A 16860-nucleotide genomic window follows, 5' to 3' on the forward strand; every position below is an offset into this window, starting at 1 on the left:
TTAGTTGGATTTTACAACTTAAAGTTGATTCTAAGATGCCTCTAAAACAGTATCCACCATTGGACTGTGTGACCCTTGAGGAACTTCAGACAAATGGAGAATGGTTATCCTTTTGATTTCAAGAAGTTCTTGCATTATTTGACCCTGCACATGTACTAACACAGTGCTTTTATTTGTCATTAGCCATTTATGCACTTTTGTGGAAGCTACTCTAAGCACTTTGCTTTTCAGTGGAGTTGAATCTTGCAGTATTCCAAGTTTTTCTTTGGTGTGACAGTATGATTTTTAAAGTTAAATCTTTGTTAAATGTTTGTTTGCAAAATCAGAAGAATGAAAAATAAGGTATTTTTTACAGGTTGCTGAGTTTTTAAAGTTTTTATTTTAGGTACTTTCTTTAGTAGTCATCTATGTTGCCAGACTTCAACCCTGGAATGTCAGCGTATCAACTCCATGGACATTAATGGCGTTACACTAGGGCTGAATCTAGGCCAGTTATCGTAAGAAATTAAAAAAAAATGAGTATGTTATCAGTCTAAACAGAATGTAAAAAAACCCAGTAGTTTTTATCTCAGATGTGATATTTTGTGAAGGGGCTGAATGAATGGGAATACAAAGTACAACCTCATTGTAGCCCTTGGTATTCAATAACTGGATGTAATAACAATTTTCTCTAATAGACCAAAAGTGATCATAACTGAAAGGCTCTCAGGGATATTTTCATTAGATCTGTAAGTGTTTATACTTTGACCAAGCTTCCTTTTTTATTTTTTTTATTATAATAGTGAAATAGGTAGAGTATTTTTTCAAATCTGACTCAGTCCTGAGTATCAACAGGAAATCTACAGCAAAAGGGAATTTTGCTATCAGCAAAATTTTAAAAGTCAGAAGAGAATTAGAGCAAGCTTGTCTAGATTTGCAGAATCAAGCTGCCCCAAGGTAGCCTCTACAGTACATGAGTAGAGGCTGCACAGCAAGTAGGATTGAACCAATAAGGAACTTTGAAGTACGCTAGCAAAATCCCTGCTTTGCCAAATATGTTGTGTTTCCATACATCTGTTAACTAAGTTGGGACCAGACTTTAATATTGCTGAAAATAAAGGTATTAATGTCAGTAAGTGCCCCTATATTGCACTTTCAGGAACACCTGAATGCCACCGTATATGTGCCATTCACCGTCCATCAGAGAAAGCTGAAAATGCATTTCATGGGGGGCTTTCTCTAGCCTACATAAATGCCCAGTTCCTGAAGCCTGATCTGGTAGCGTGGGGCACCAGGCACTGCTCTGGCTGCCTGTCCTCCCCCAAGAAGTCCCTATTTCCACATGTTCCCAAAGTTGGTTTTGTTCTGAAGAGCAATGTAGCCTTATTCTTATGTCAGAGTAGCTTTTTGTTTCACAATCTCAGTGCATGCTGGCATCTGGATCTCAAGCCAAAAAAGTAGCATTAGGAGGGGGCTGGTCCTTCAGATTTTGCATGCATACTCTTGCTAGAAGTTTATGCATGCAAAGAATACGTGACTGGATGCCAGGACAATCCTAAAAGATCAAAATAGCAAGAAGGTCTTTAGCTTTAACAGGAATAGAGACATCTGTATTGGAAGTCAGGCATATTTTTTCAGACCTAGTCAAAAAATGTCAAAAATTGTGCTGCTTGAGCACACACCGATGTGTGTTTATATCTTTAACATATACATAGACACTTACTGATTTGAAGTAATGTGGAGTCTGAAATTTTACTTAGCAGGACTTTTGCTAAGTAAGCATTTTGGCCTATTTATTTATTTTTTGGATGTCCAATTTGGATGTAAATTGCCCTTAAAATGTGCACACTAAAATATCAATCTTACCAGAATAGCATATTTTGTTATACAACTTTATGCTGGACATAGTATTGATTGATATATTAATCTTGTTAATAAAGCTTTTGAATAAATTTGCTTCAAGATTTATTTCTCTTGTATTATTCAGTTTGTGGACACGTGCATTGTGATATGCTGCATCTAACGGATCCTAAGGATTAAGGTTTCCATAATCAATGTGTGGAAACAGTCAAGAAGCACAGAGAAGTGGAGAACAAGCGCTTCATTTCAAAAAATGTCTGGTGCTTTTCAGGAGTAAAAACTGGCAGATGCTACTGAGTCAATCCCAAGTCATGGGCTCTTCTTGACTTTGAAACAATACTTCAGAATTACAAGCAAACCCCAAATAATTCAGGGTAAAGATGATGTTTCTGCCGAAGAAGAATGCAACCAATAGATTGGTATTTACTACAACCCAGCTGCAGGGAGATGCTATTGCCTCCTTACGTAGTCAAACTGACCTGTTTTCAGGTCCTCTAGGAATATGGCATGTTGTACTCTTCATTCCTATCTTTCCCTAGAACCTCTTACCTTCCGTACTCCCTTTTTTTTTCCTCTGCTTGTGTTTGATCGGTATCATGCTATAATCGTTCTAGGTTTAAAATACAGGAGTATTTTGCCCCGAGAGTAAGTTTGTGTCTCCAGCTCCTGCTTGAACTGACAGACAACGTCTTCTAGCTCTGAAAGGCCGTGTAAGCTGCACGAGGATGTTAGCTTGAAAATGGGCAAAGTGCGTGGACAACATGCAAGCTGTGTGACAGTGCTTTATTCCAACACTTCAGCTCATCTTCATGCAAGGCAGTATTTCTCCCTAGTTCAGCTTTTACTGAATTTTGTCACAAGAAAAGCACACAAATCCCAGCTTTGCACTCTTGTTCTACATACAGATTGAGGGAGCAATCTGTTTTCACACATGCAGTTAGAGCTCTTCTTCCTTCATAAATGCCCAGAAAGCTACTTGCATTTAAACAGTCAGGCTGTGCTCCTCTGGCAGACAAGGGAAGGGGAAGGTATGCTGGACCCTGCTGTATATACCTGAGCCCTCCTTTGGGCAAAATAAAATACATCAGGGCCATCCCTGATGTAACAAGAGTTAGCAGAATGAGCAGCTGTTGCAGCAATAGGGACTGATTCAGAAAGCACAGCTGTTTATTCCTCACAGACACGGTACCCTTTGGGCATGGGAAGGACAATCTACAGAATATTGGCATCACACTGGCAGCATACCGGAGCCTCAAAATAAGTTGCTCCTTCAGCAGCAAAAACAAAGTCTGCTTTGAGGTCTTTCATCAAATTTCTACAGAATTCACCAGCTGACTGCGAGGCTGTTTGGCAGGAAGCGATGGTGGCGTGCAGGGCACAGAGGACACTCTGATTGCAAAAGTCCTCTATCCTTAGGAAACAAGGGTGAAAAGTGAGGGCATGTGATAAGCCCATAACATGTACTCTAATCAATATGTATCACCTCAACAAGTTGGTAAAGTGGTCTGGAAAAAAAGATGAAATCCAATGTAGACAAGTGTCAGGCACTACATTTAAGCAGGAACACTTATATGGACCACTGTAATGCTGGATTGGGAACACCTAATGTTAATGCAGGCCGTAGCACAGCAAAGGCCAAACACTGCTCAACTCCATAACATGAAATGGGAAATGTAACCAGCACTGGAGCCTGTGCGATTCATGAGCTGACTACTGCATTGGGTTTTCCTTCCTATCTTTCTTCAACAGCAGCACTAAATGGACAGAAGCCTCATGGGTGCAATTGGAGGTCCCGAAAACATAAGACAAGAATTAAGATCCTATAAAGACTGAGAGGTGACATGATAACAATATCTGAGGATGTTAAGGAGGATGGGAATCATGTATAATCTCATGCTTGAGAACATAAGCGCTAAAGACTCAAAATGATGTGTCTGGATTAATGCCCATATTATTCTAGTGAAGAGCCTTCTTTAAGTAGACAAAGTCTTTCTCACTATTTTCTAGCCTGGCAGTTAGAAATACTTGTCTTTCTCTCCAGTTATTTTGGTCATAGAAGCCTGGCACTCATTTTCATTAAACACATTTGCAGAAGGTATTTTCCAAAAGCCAGCCTACATTATACATATACATCTCCTATACAGTCTGCAGCTTTGATCTCTTTTTCCTGTCCAGAGCCTGCTGATTTAAATAGGAGCTATGGATCTTACCTTGGAGGATACGGAGCGCATGTTTTCTGGGTCTCCTTCTAGAAAGGCATATTTTGGCTTAAGGCTACTGGAAGGGTAGATGTAATGTTTGGATTCCTTTACATCTGACAGCTTCCCTCCAGGAACTGACCGCATTAGACATAAGAACTGACAGAGAGTTATGAAAATATGTTGTCTTTCCAGCTGAGAAAGAGGAAGGACGAGTTGCTTGTGTTAGAAATATTTGTTCAGCTGTTACTGGAGTGGGGCCAGTCAAAGTTACTGTTTACAGTATAAAGTGTGCTGCACGCCATTTATCTTTGAAAGGTAACTAAACAAAACAGAGAATCCATTCCTTGGGACAGCTTTGACAAGAGTTTCAGAGGAGTGAAAATAAATTAAACAAAACAGAGAGAACCATTTTAGATGCACATTACAAGCACGCATGTTTGCATTTGTTCACCTGTGCCCCACGGAAGCTTGCCCTGCCACTGGCACTGCCTGGCCGCACGCGGAGGAACAACCCGTGATGCACGTGGGGACCAATTTCAGTAGCATAACCTCAATGTATTGGTGGACTGAGCGGATGGCGTCAGGAACAAATTCCCCTACACAAAATACACACTCTGCTAGAGCAGAGTCAGTTTCTGGAGGGGGGCACACAAAATGCCACTTGAGGTAGCACATGCCCGTGGCGGGAATCTAAAGGAAATGTTTCTCCCATGGGAAAAAGTTTTGTACAGAAAAGTCTCCCCAATGTCTTTTGACAAGTTTCTTCCCCACTTGAAATATCTTGAGAGCGTATAAGGGTCAGGAGGCTTTTATTTGGTTTTATGACATAACATTTCTCTTCATTTTGTAAAGAAATTGTCATATGACAAAGAAACAGTAATTTATATAACGGACACTTCAGGACCTTGAACTTTACTGCCTTGTTTCCCTGTGTTTACTGTCCCAAAATAGCCTTTCAAGTGATTTTCATGTGCCCAAGTCACGCTTTGGCTCTTTTTCTCCTAAAATTTTGCTTGCCTTAGTTGATGCATGAAACTGGCAGACGCCACCAGCCTCAGTGCAAAGCCACCATATCTGCAAAAGAATAACATGTACCTCATCAGCTTTAATTACTTTCCCTGCCTGTGTAATTTGCCTCCTAATTAATCAAGAGAGGGAAAAAAGAAACTGTTCTGTTGTTCAATTTCTTTTTTTTTTAATTTTGTGGGTCTGTGTGGTTGCAAAGTGAGATTGATCCACTTTTAGTGTATATTGTGCAAGGGGTTGGACTAGATGATCCCTAGAGGTCCCATCTAACCTTTAGGGTTCTATGATTCAGTGCACACAGGAATCTGATGTGAGGATGTTTATTCTTTGGATTCAAAGCAGCTCAATTAGACAATAACAGTGAGGTGTTTTTCCTGAGATGAATACACAGGTATGTCCTCCCTCCACAATTAGCAACTTCTGCAGTTACTCAGTTCTACTTAGCTAACCAAGACTAAATTCTCAGTAAAGAAATGGCAGCTTGACTTAACTCGAGTATTAACTTAGGTTACCAGTTGAAACTCAGGGCTGTAAAGGAAAGTAAGGGTCATTTCATCTGCTTACCTAAGCTAAAAAATAACAGTACAGATCAGCATCTTCCTCAACCCTAGCCAGGTACATCCACATCCACAGAGGCGCGGGGTAGCGTACCAGAATAGGTGCTGATCTCTAGGTTTATACATTTCCAGGGCATCACCAATTTGTTGTGGATAGCTTCATATTCATTGACAAATCTGACAGCAGGAGAGAGAGAGAGAGAGAAAAAAAGGGAGAGGAGAGGGAGAGCTTTGTGGAATTGTTGCCACACAGAAGCAGCATTTTGCATGAGTAGCGCTTCATTTGGGTTGTCTGAGGTTTCCAGGGAATCACCATCATGGTGCCGGCCTTGCCCACCACCCAGGGCTATGTAACGAGATGACTGAGGCAGCTGCAATTGTCATTTTTGAAATAAATGTCACTCCTGTCATTTCAAATAGGGATGAATAGCTCGCTTCAGTAGCACTGGCTGCAACTTTTACCATATGTTTTTATTCTGCTAAATTTGCTTACATATATGAATGTGGGAAAAAAAAAAAAAGGAAGCAGCTATTTTACAAGTTCTGAGGAAGTGATACAGACATTATTGGAGGTATATAAGGATGAGTCAGATGGACAAAGCGAACAGATTATGGAAGCTTTGAGTACGAACATCGGCAACATTGGCTAGAAATGGAAAAGACAGATCTGAGGGGTTTTCAGCATGCAGCAGCATGCATCTGATGGCAACAGAGCCTGGGGGAGGGAGGCAGGACTACAAAGAAGTCCGAAGTGAGAAGATTATACTGGACGGCTGAGACTGGGGGTATCCAAAACAAAAGAGCATAAAACATGACAGAAACAGAAAGTGCTCCATAAAGTACAAGATACAAGAGGGTTCTACAAAATGAAATTCATGAGTCTGCGATCAACTCTTTTCCAGTCATCACGTAAATCTCTGTACTCTTCAGAATTATATTTTATTTAAGAGAATTTGTCATTCTTCCCTGCTTCCTCAGCCCCAGATCATTAACCATCAGTGATCACACTGCAGAAAACTGCCTCTAGGTCTTACTCCTGTTCTGAAGTCACCTGGAGTGAGACTAGTCACCCTAATGACAGGGACTGAAGTTTTAGTTACACAGGCCACTCATATCTTGGGCCTGATGAATGAGGAGACCCATTAATCCACCCCGTCAGATAATCTCAGTCATTTACTGCTGAAAACTAAAAAAAAAAAAAAAGGAAGGATAAGAAGCAAAACCTGTTTGCAGTTTTCAGGTAAAAAAGAGCAACATGCCAGGCAAAAACCTTCAAGCACCTCATTGCAGCTGTGCTGAAGGGTTTAGTGGCTTCCTCAGGGAAGACCTTGTGAGGAACACCTAACAATACATGCACCTACAGCCTCCTACATAGTGCTGAACCTACAATTCACCTGTCAGCAATAAAACTAGCACAACATATCTCTCCAACCCACCCCAGGCATTCAGTCCCCTACAATTTAAAGCACCTCACAAGACATCATGGAAGTTACATCCCTTGCTTCCTAAGCAGGCTACCCTACAGAGGAGCACCTGCCTGAGCCAAGCCAACAAGGATGAGGAGGCAACTATCAAGCACACCTGTGACAAAGCTTGCCAGAGACCAACATTACCTCTAGCTAAGCCTGCTCAAGCCAGCTATCTAAACCTCTCACTGCTCATTAGCCTCGTTAAGCAATCACCTTCTCCCAAGGCTTTAAATAGACCTCACATTATTCCACTCCTTTTCTTGCTTCAGCTGCTTGAGGAAGGTACCTGCCCTTCTCCAGAGACTACAATGCACCTCACTGCATGTGCTGTGAGGGCAACACAGCATGGGCACCCACAAGGAGCTGCACAACTGCTGCACCCTCACAAAGGCAAGTCCCAGCTACTCTGAGTTTCCTCAGAGCAGGAGAAGTGTGGAACTTTGTGAATGTTTTGAGGGTGTTCTCATGCTGGTATCGCAAAGGAGGGAGCAGTGCTGCAGGAGGAGTTTGAGCGGCAGCGCTACAGTGGGCCCTGAGCACAAGCAGCGTCCGTCTGTTGGCGGCCTCCTGGGCCCTCGCCAGAGGAAACGCTGTTTTCCCCACGAACGTGACTCAGCACTTTGTGCGCCTGGTGTGCTGGAAGAGCTGCTGTCACATGTCTGCCGGCTGAGCTCTTCACCTTATCTGTGATTACACAGTAAATCCATTACTGTGTAACTCATTAATAGCAAGTTCAGGAGTCTTTGAGTCGCTATACTCAATGTAATGGCAGGATTCAGCTGAGCGCCCATGGTGGGTGCTAATGATGTTCCTGTTGAGCACAGTTATCTGTGGTGCTCTCCAAGATACCCAAATTCTTGTGAGGGAATGAGCTGAGTGTGACTGAAAGAGCCAAGACTCACAAAATATAACCAAGATCAAGTTGGCTTCTTTGTATTGCCCCGGAGGGCCTTGTCACTCTGCACATAGGTTGCAGGGCTGTTAATCTTCAAAGCTACTAATAGTGAAGTAATTTAGGTTCATTTCTTGGGCTGGGGCTCTAGCTGTGGATACCTGTTTGATGTTGATAATAGAAAATTTTTATGGTAAGAAGTGAGCTGAAACACTGCAAATTTGCTGTGACAGACTAAGTGTGAGTGTAAAATAGTGGAAAAAGGCAGGATTCATTCACATGAAAATAACAGAGCAGGCGTGAGGGAGCTGATTGTGTTGTTTAAAACGCAACCAGGAGCGTGTTACCATAAACACTGGCTATAAATATCACCTCAGGAATGTGCCGGGAGCTCCCCCTCCATGGCAGAGGCCGCGTTGTGAGCGGCGGGCACAGTTCTGGCTGCCCTTCCCTCAGAGATCTCCCCTAGGACTGGAAAGGAAATGCAGTGCACGTGATGGACACCTAAGTGCTCTGTAAACCTCCCCATCCTCCACGCCCTGCGAGGGAGGCAGAAAATACTGACCCGGTCACGGAGCCCTCTGCAAAAACACAGGGTTATTGGTGTGGGGGTTAGGCACATATGTCCTGCTCTCTGTCAGGTCTCTGCAGGGCTGGTCCCTAAGCTGGGGCTGGAGCAAGTTTCCAGCAGGGCAGCAAAGCTACATGTGGGCTCAGGGACTGGGCTGGGGAAAAGCAGAACCCTTGAGAGAAGGAAACCACAGCTCTCCCTCAGTCTCCAGTGTTTCAGTGTTCTTGGCAAAAACAATGAGAAAACTAACAGCAGAAAAAGAAAGCACACTCCAAAATATATTTTTAGGAAAGCCAAAATATTGAGCTTATCTGGAAAAAAAAGAAACATTCCCTGAAGGGTAATAGATTCCCTCTGAGTGAAAGATTAAAATGTTTTCTAAATGTCAAACTCTAAGTGCCTTTTTTCCCTCAAGTGAAGAGGGAAAAACCTATTTATTTTGGTAGAGGTTGCTTATGGATTTAGCCCAAATTCACAACAAAACTCCTTTAACACTCACTTTAACCTAGCCTGCTGGTTTGTATTTTTGGAGGCATACATGAAAATGTATGCATGTCTTACAGGTAAACATTACATCATATCAGGGCACCCGAACAGCAGCACAGCAAAGAAATAAGAAATCAAAGCTCCCTTCTGAAGATTTGCTCCCTCCTGGGAAAGCCAGCAGGAATGAGAGGCTGCCTGTGGCTCAAGGCTGGCTCTGATTTGTAGGCAAGGTTGCTCTCTGGCAGCAAAACGCAGTGGGAGGCAGATCATATGAGAGTTTTTTCCCCTCAACTATTTCTGTAAAGCAGGGGCCTTGCTTTGGGTCAAGACTGGATGAATAAAGCCAACTCCCTCAGTCAATATAGTGGAGGAAGAGGTGTTTGTGAGGAGATATGTCAAAAGAAATCTGCATCAGTGGGGCCTGACTGGGAAAAGTCAGCTGAAAGTCACCTGGCTTAACACACAACTAAGTAGCAACTTAGGATGAAACTTTTTCTTCTGAATTTCTTCACAGATTCCTTTTTATTTATTTTGACCTTGGCACAAATAAGGTCAAGTGACCCTGGGAAAGGCTCAGACCTCTAGGCTGGTTCACATGTCTCTACATTTTAGTCTTGGGAAGCTGATGGAGGGCATTTAACTTTAACATTCACCTTGAACTGTGCCTGTGTGTGGATTAAGACCAACTGAAACATGCTGTGTTTACTCCTTAAGAAACTGTGTGTGTAGGAATCTCATTGGAGGTGCGCAAAACAAAAAAACCCCTTAAACCCAAAGGCTCTTTTAAATGGAAATTTGTAGTTATCTGAAGCATTTGTAATGGTAATTAGATTTCACACCATCTTGCACTTACTGTTTAGCTAAGCTCCTCTTGAAATTCCCAGGTGATGATGATCATGGTCCTTTCCAACTTTAGTCAGTTTCTTGATCACACATACTGTGTTTTTTACATGGGGATGTTACTTATGGGTAATGAGAGGGGCAAATCAATTGGAGGATTTAAGCTCTGTGCAGATAACAGTGCTCTAACCCGATTATTTCTTCCTTTTATCTGTAATACTGATTACTGATCTTTCTTTCCTGAAAGCAGCTGAGGTGTCTATAGTGAACTGCTTGCTGATGGGCTCTGAATAGCAGGGGTCCCTGGTCAGCAACGTGCTCTGGAGCACATTCAACAGCAGACCATTTGCTGTGACTTTTAATTTGAGGACCTGCCAACTCAAAGGTACTGTTCTAGGTGAACCAGGCAATTTGTGTTACAGCTGCTACCTTAGGGTCACTTGCTAGGATATTTGCTGCTCTTTCTGGTGTTATAAATAAAGTCAGCACAGATGCAGCAAGGGTAGTAATGCTGATACTTGTAAGTAGGGAGTTTCATTTCCTTGAAGCCGCTCTGTCCTTGGAAAAACAGAAATGCAATTGGGAAGTCAGATTGCTATTGGTTGCCTATGAACAGCTGGCCTGTTCCTCACATGATCTTTATTTTTGCCTTGAAAAGGCAAAAGTGCTTCCTTTGCCTTGCCTGTGGTCTGGAATTAGCTTCCATAGCTTCAATTCACACTCTTCAGAGGTGTTACTTATTTTCTCAGCACAAGTAGGGAAGTAAAAAACACAAGCCTGAAATTGAACATAAATGTTTTGAGCTATATAATATTTTGAGCTATATATTTTGAGTTACACCTGAGGGTGTTTGGGTATTTCAGTAGGGAGCAAAGGCAACTTAAGACGGCATAATACCAGGAAGGATGTCGATCTGTTGTACAAGCTGCCTGCTACAAAGCTGTGATTAAGAATATTTTTTTACATGTTACTTGCTCAGCTGTTTTGCTTTTTGGCAGATGAAAATTATTTTTCATTCAACTTATTTCCTGTAGCATCAGAAATGCTAGTTTTCTGAAGCCTTGGAAAAACCTGGGCTTCTACAAATGGGTGAGCAGATTTCTCAGCTAGCTCTTGGTGGTTTTCTCTGCTGAAGACTTACTCATTCAAAGTAATAAGTTGCACTGTAACAGCTTTTCCTATTTGGTTGAAGCAGTTATGTGATGCTGGAAAAAATGCTACCATGAGCCTTCTCAAGCTCTTTAACAATTAGTGGTATCAAAACCATCATACAGGCACCATGCATAACGGTGTATTCTTATGTAAGAATGCATGTAGCACACTACCAATCTCTTAAAAAAAAAAAAAAAAAGAAAAAAAAAAGAAAAAAGAAAGGTAGGAAAAAGTACGTTTCAGAAGGGAAGTTTCTTCAAAAGGTTAGCTGTAAATAGTCCATTTTAATAGATCAAAATGTGAGCGTAGTGCATTGTGATTCTAGCAATAAGCATGCCCTGTGACTTATTCCTAGGAGCTATAACTGTCATTGTACTCATGTCATGTAAAAATATACAAGCAGTAATACTTCTGAGGTTTCACATCCTCCCCTGCTGTAATCAGAAGACCCAGGAGTTGATATCTGCACGATGATAGGGGTGCTGTGGAGTCATATGTTTCCCAGGGAAATAAGTTGCGACTTCCCTCTCTTTACTACTACACATCTTCAAAGCACAAAAACAGCTTGTTATTTGAGCCACACAATTACTTGCTTTACATCAAAGTTTTAGCTCTTTAGCTCCTAATTTAAGCTAGGTTTCAAAGGAATAAAATTGATATAGGTCTGTGTTGCACATGGGTGGTGATGTGTTTTCCGCTTATAGGCCACTTTCTATTGATAGTTCTTGGTATATTTTATAAACAATAATTTAGCTGCATGACAGGCAGAAAATGTGCTTTTCTGCTTGAGAAAAAGGGCTCCTGCTGTATCCCTTCTGCTTTTGCAGAGTTGGAGATGCAGCCCCTCCATGCTCCCCAGCTGTAGTGGGGTGCAGCTCCCAGTGCTTTGCTTTTAAATGCGAGTGATCTAGTTCTGTGTATTCTACTTGGGTCTTCAGGACCATGTCCTTGCTGCTTCTCTCAAAAAGCCTCTTGTCTTATGCTTAGTGCATTAGCTGCTAGCTACATGATCTGTAGTTCAGTAAGCATTGCACCTATGATGCAAATTAATAGTTTAAAAACTGAATTAAAAGTGCAAATGGGATTATTCATACTATAGAAATGTAAGTGTATTTGTGTTAATATAGGCGATTGCTGAACATAGGCAGCATTCTATAATTATATATATCTTCTGATCCAAGCATTGAGCAATCTATTTTATCTTCAAACATGAAGCAACAGTTCAGTGTTAACTGAACTCAATAGTTCAGTGTTAAAAGGGCAGCAGCGCTGCTGCCTGGCACTGCTGTAGCCAAAGAGCAGCTGGAGGCTTTGGCTGGCATCTCCTGTGTGCGGTGCAAACGCTCCCTGCCAGGCGCCGCGGCAGCTCTTCCTGCTGCTTGAGGGGCTCTTCCTTCTGCTGCGGAACTTGCTGCTTCTGCAGTTTTTCTTTCTTTCTTTTTTTTTTTTTTCCTGCAGAAAGCCAGTTGTGAATGCTTGTTTTTGAAATTCACACTTGATCCAAAACTTGTGTGAACCGAATACTGTTTCTCTTTCCAGAAGAGGTAGAAAAGACTTCTGTTTTATAATGTATTTACACAAGACTGTCCACTGAAATGGCTATAGAGTTAGCTCAAGAAGCTATATACCTCCAGAGAAAAGGAGAGCATAGCTACTTTTTTTCCCTCTAGTATTATCCCATTTACCTCTTGAACTGTCAGATCTCTATTCTAGCCCTTTATTTAAAGAGCTCTTTAGACTTGAAGGTTGGTTATTGAAGTGGGGAAGCAAGTCCTGCATGGGTTCAAGAACAAAATTAAGATAAATTCATTTTTCGTCCTTCCTTGCTCCTGGTGCTGAGGAGCTGAGGTAGCAGCAGTGTTTGGCTTCCTGGGCTGTTCTTAGTGGTGACAACACTAGCACAGATGTCCTGTATTGCAGATGAGTGGCTATCCTCCTGATAGAGCATGCTAGGCTTGCGGGGCAAAGGCTCCCCTCAAAACAAGGCAACCTTAACCCCCTACCCCAAACCACTATCCCAGTCAAAAAGTGCCATATTAGTGTCTAATTACATACTGCATAGTGCCATTAAGATTTCACACTTCTGTTTTCTTTAAGCTTCCCCCCCCCCCCGCCATGTTTATGGTCTCTTATTTTCCAGGCTACCTTCTTCTCTGGACAAGTCCAAGTGGGAAGCCTCTGGAAATGGGAATAAAAATGAAATGTCTGCAGAGTGTGAGTTAGACTCTGGGCTTTCTTAACTCTTCAGTTGAGTTTAGACATTTTTTCCCTGCTTCCAGACTCTCCTCTCAAGCAGAGTTCAGAATCCCAGAGGAGCCCCTAACCCTGAGGCCTGGTCTAGTTTCCCCATGTCAATCCCTTGGTGACTTCATACCCACCCGGCGGTGCCGGGTGGCCTGGGGTAGCTGGCAGGGGCAGAGGGAAGCAAAACACAGAAGTTCAGGTGGTTCCTCACTATTTGATCCTAAGGGTTTTGTACTCCTCTGCTTTCCCTTAGGTAGCAGAAGGGATGGACTTGCATTTTTCTATTTTTTCCCCCCTTTCTCTTCAGTATGTATTCTGTATCAGTATTGCTATGCAGTGTAGCTGACTGCAGGATTGCTGCTCCCAGTCTCAGCCGTATGAAAGTCTCAGGTCATTTCATGGAGGAAAGCCAACTCTTGGGAACATGAGGAAGGAAATATCTTTCCTGTTCCCTATTAGCTCCGAAGACTTGTAAGCCACCTTTTTGATCAGTCTATCCAAGCTGAGGTTTTTCAGTGTGAAGAGGTGTGTGCTGCTAATTTCTGAATGTCCTTGCTGTTTGGAACGAAAATCCTCTTGGATATAAAATCCTTGGTACACGGTTATGGGATTTTTAGCCATATATTTTGCTATTGATCACAGCTCTATAATAAAAGTACACACGATGCGAGATACAGACTTGTTTCCTCCTTGAGCTAGGATACTTCATAGTTCTTTATCTCTTCTATCAAGAAAATTTTTCCCCTGACCAAAAGCTGCACTTTGAGACAGCTCAAAAGTGGCTTCACTGACTGGGGCTGTACATGGCAAGGTACAAGCCAAACATGAAGGATTGTTTGTGTTTCTTGTTTTGGTCCTTTCTGTGGCCTGGAGGCTTTGGTGGGAGTATTTTCCACTGAACTACAAAAACGGCTCCCCTGCCTTATCTACTGGGTGGTTCAACCTCTGGCAGGATATTTAAAATAAACACTCCAGGAACAGTTAAAAGCTGAAAAATGTTAAACCGAACACAATAAGAACATTAAAGTGGAGATGGTGCATTGCTCAATAACTGTCTTGCCTTGTGGTTAGTAAAACTGCCCTTTCTGTGTGAAACTGAAGAGGTTACTGGGCATAAAAGATCCCCTTTTGTCAGCTCTCCAAACCACAGCAAATTTGTTCTGTCAGCTTTCTCACCAGTTTAGGTGCGGGTAGCAGGGGATAAGTGCTGTGACTTGTGACTGGTTCAATGACCAGATGTGTCTGAACTAACATTTATGGAACAAAAATGACTCTTGAATCATATGATTTTGTTCTGGAGAACATATCTGGTGGCTAAGGCAAAGTTTAGTGTGTTGTTTCAGCTTTGCTTTACTAGAAGTCAAAATATCTCTCAGGGCAAAATGTAAATTTAAAAAAAAAGTGCAAGAAATTAAAAACAACAAAATTATTGAAGCAGACACAAACCACTTCTGTGTACTGCCCACAATAACATGACTGCTCCCTGGTGAGAGCCATGCTCTTGGTGGTGTAAATAGCTGTGGCCCTTGCTTTTAGCCTTAATCTTTAGGAGCTCAGGTTGTCTAATTTCACTATTTGTGCTTACGACTGTCTGGATAGTCTTCTGAGTTTATGATCATAAAATTTCTTCGATTTAGAATCCCCAGAGTGAAACAGTTGTATGTGCGTATTGGAGTATTGCCATGATACTTGGAACCCATGCTTTTTATTTTTTTAATATATATGCAGATGTACAGTGTTTCTTTAAATATATGAGCAGAAGTTACAGCCTCATCCTTGTCTAAATTTAACCTATGCAAATGTGTGCCACAAAACTCCAAAGAATGTCTGTGGGCATCCCTATGAGCATAGGGTCTCTGCTGATCCAGCAGTAGGATTAGTTTGTCTCGCATGATAGTGATGGCATGTTATCAATAGTAGTAATTCCGATTTTAAAAGGACACTAGGAACTAAGCTGTGAGTTCTTTTAAGCCATGATATTGTAGAAAATATACAGTAAAAAAGTTGGCAAAATGTTGAATCAAACACACAACCTTTCTAGATTCATGCCTGAATCTATAAATAACATTTTAAGGTAATTAGTCACTCTAGTGATATTATTTGGCCAACTTTCATGTGATTGACCACATGGAATTCAGTGGGAACATTTGTAATCATAAATATGGATGTGTGCTCAAGCTGCTGAATTGCCATCCAAGGGAGCAATATTTTCCTCCTAGACTTGGGGATTCAGGTCTTTGGAGAGTGTCATTAAGCCTAACGGACCAGTAGTACATGTTTAATCATTTGGAACCTCTTCAACTTACATGTCATCAGAAAAACAAACTCATCAAGAATGTATTCTGTCTGCCCTTTTAGCATGGCATTTCTGCCTCTTCTTCAGTCTGCTGCTTATTCATTGAAAAGCTCTAAAAGTCTTTGATTTTTGCAGTCATGTGTTAGGCATTTCTATTATAACTAAATTGTTACAATAATGTAAGTTAGACTCATCTTATGCAATGTCATCCATGTGAAAGGACCAGGGCTTCTAGTCTGTGGCTTTAAAGATACCAAGGTTGCTGTGAATGGAGAGGCTAAGAAATATTTAGTCCTTAATGATAAAAATTAACACATTGGAACTGGTAGTGTACAGTGCAGAAGAGTGTTCTCCATGCTATGGAGAACAAACTCTAAACCATTCAGTGTATCATAAAATATGATAAATTTAACATCTGCTATTAACATTCAGTCATACTCATGTTGGAGATAGGAGCTTGTAGGAGGAGTAATGGAGTGATAGTGAGGCTCAGCTGCCTACAATATTTTTTCTTTTTTTTTTTTTTTCTTGGAAGAGAAAGTATCATGAACTATGTCGCCTGGAAACCTGAAGATAGATTTATTGTGAAAAACTTTTAAAAGTATTCAGCGCACCTTCCCTTTCTTATTCCAATCCATTTTACTTAAATGAACAAATGTGGTGAACCAAATAATTCCTTCCCCAATCATTTCTAGACCCTATTGTAATAAGAGATGACATAGGTGATTAAATTGATTAGATACAAGCCATCTACAAATATTTGAGGAACACGAACTTTCTAAGCTGTTCTTGGATTAATGTTTGCTTAAATGCAAACACAGCTGTTTCATGTTTTTTTGGTTCCTTTCCTGATGTACTCAAATGAGCAAATAACACAAGTAAAATGCATAGGTTTAACAGGCCCAATTTTTTCAAAATTCAATCTCAAGTGAGAAAGTCTTACAAAAATCCCTTTCAATCTGGGGAGTTGCTTGTTGCCTTCTCGTTTATCCCTGGAGCTCGTGAACATAAGAGCAACTACTGGAAGCTCAGTGCTAAGATTTGATCTCATAAGTGAGACCACAAAATGCATGGGCAAACACATCCTGAATGCTGGGTCTGTGTTCAAAACAGGCTCCACATGGGCAGCGTGGCCCAAAGATGCATCATTTTTTGTGCGAAATAGCCACAGTGATGCCTGTTTCCTTCCTCAACGTCCTTGGAGCAATGCCCTTCTCCAGGCCGCTCGGGGCTTCCCCTGCACTCGGGTTTCTCCATAGAGTGCTGATAGTCTCATCTATCCATCTC

The sequence above is a fragment of the Tinamus guttatus genome, unplaced genomic scaffold, assembly GCF_059628265.1.
Source record: "Tinamus guttatus ecotype Peru unplaced genomic scaffold, ASM5962826v1 Tinamus_guttatus_pri_ptg000260l, whole genome shotgun sequence".
Classification (NCBI taxonomy): domain Eukaryota; kingdom Metazoa; phylum Chordata; class Aves; order Tinamiformes; family Tinamidae; genus Tinamus; species Tinamus guttatus.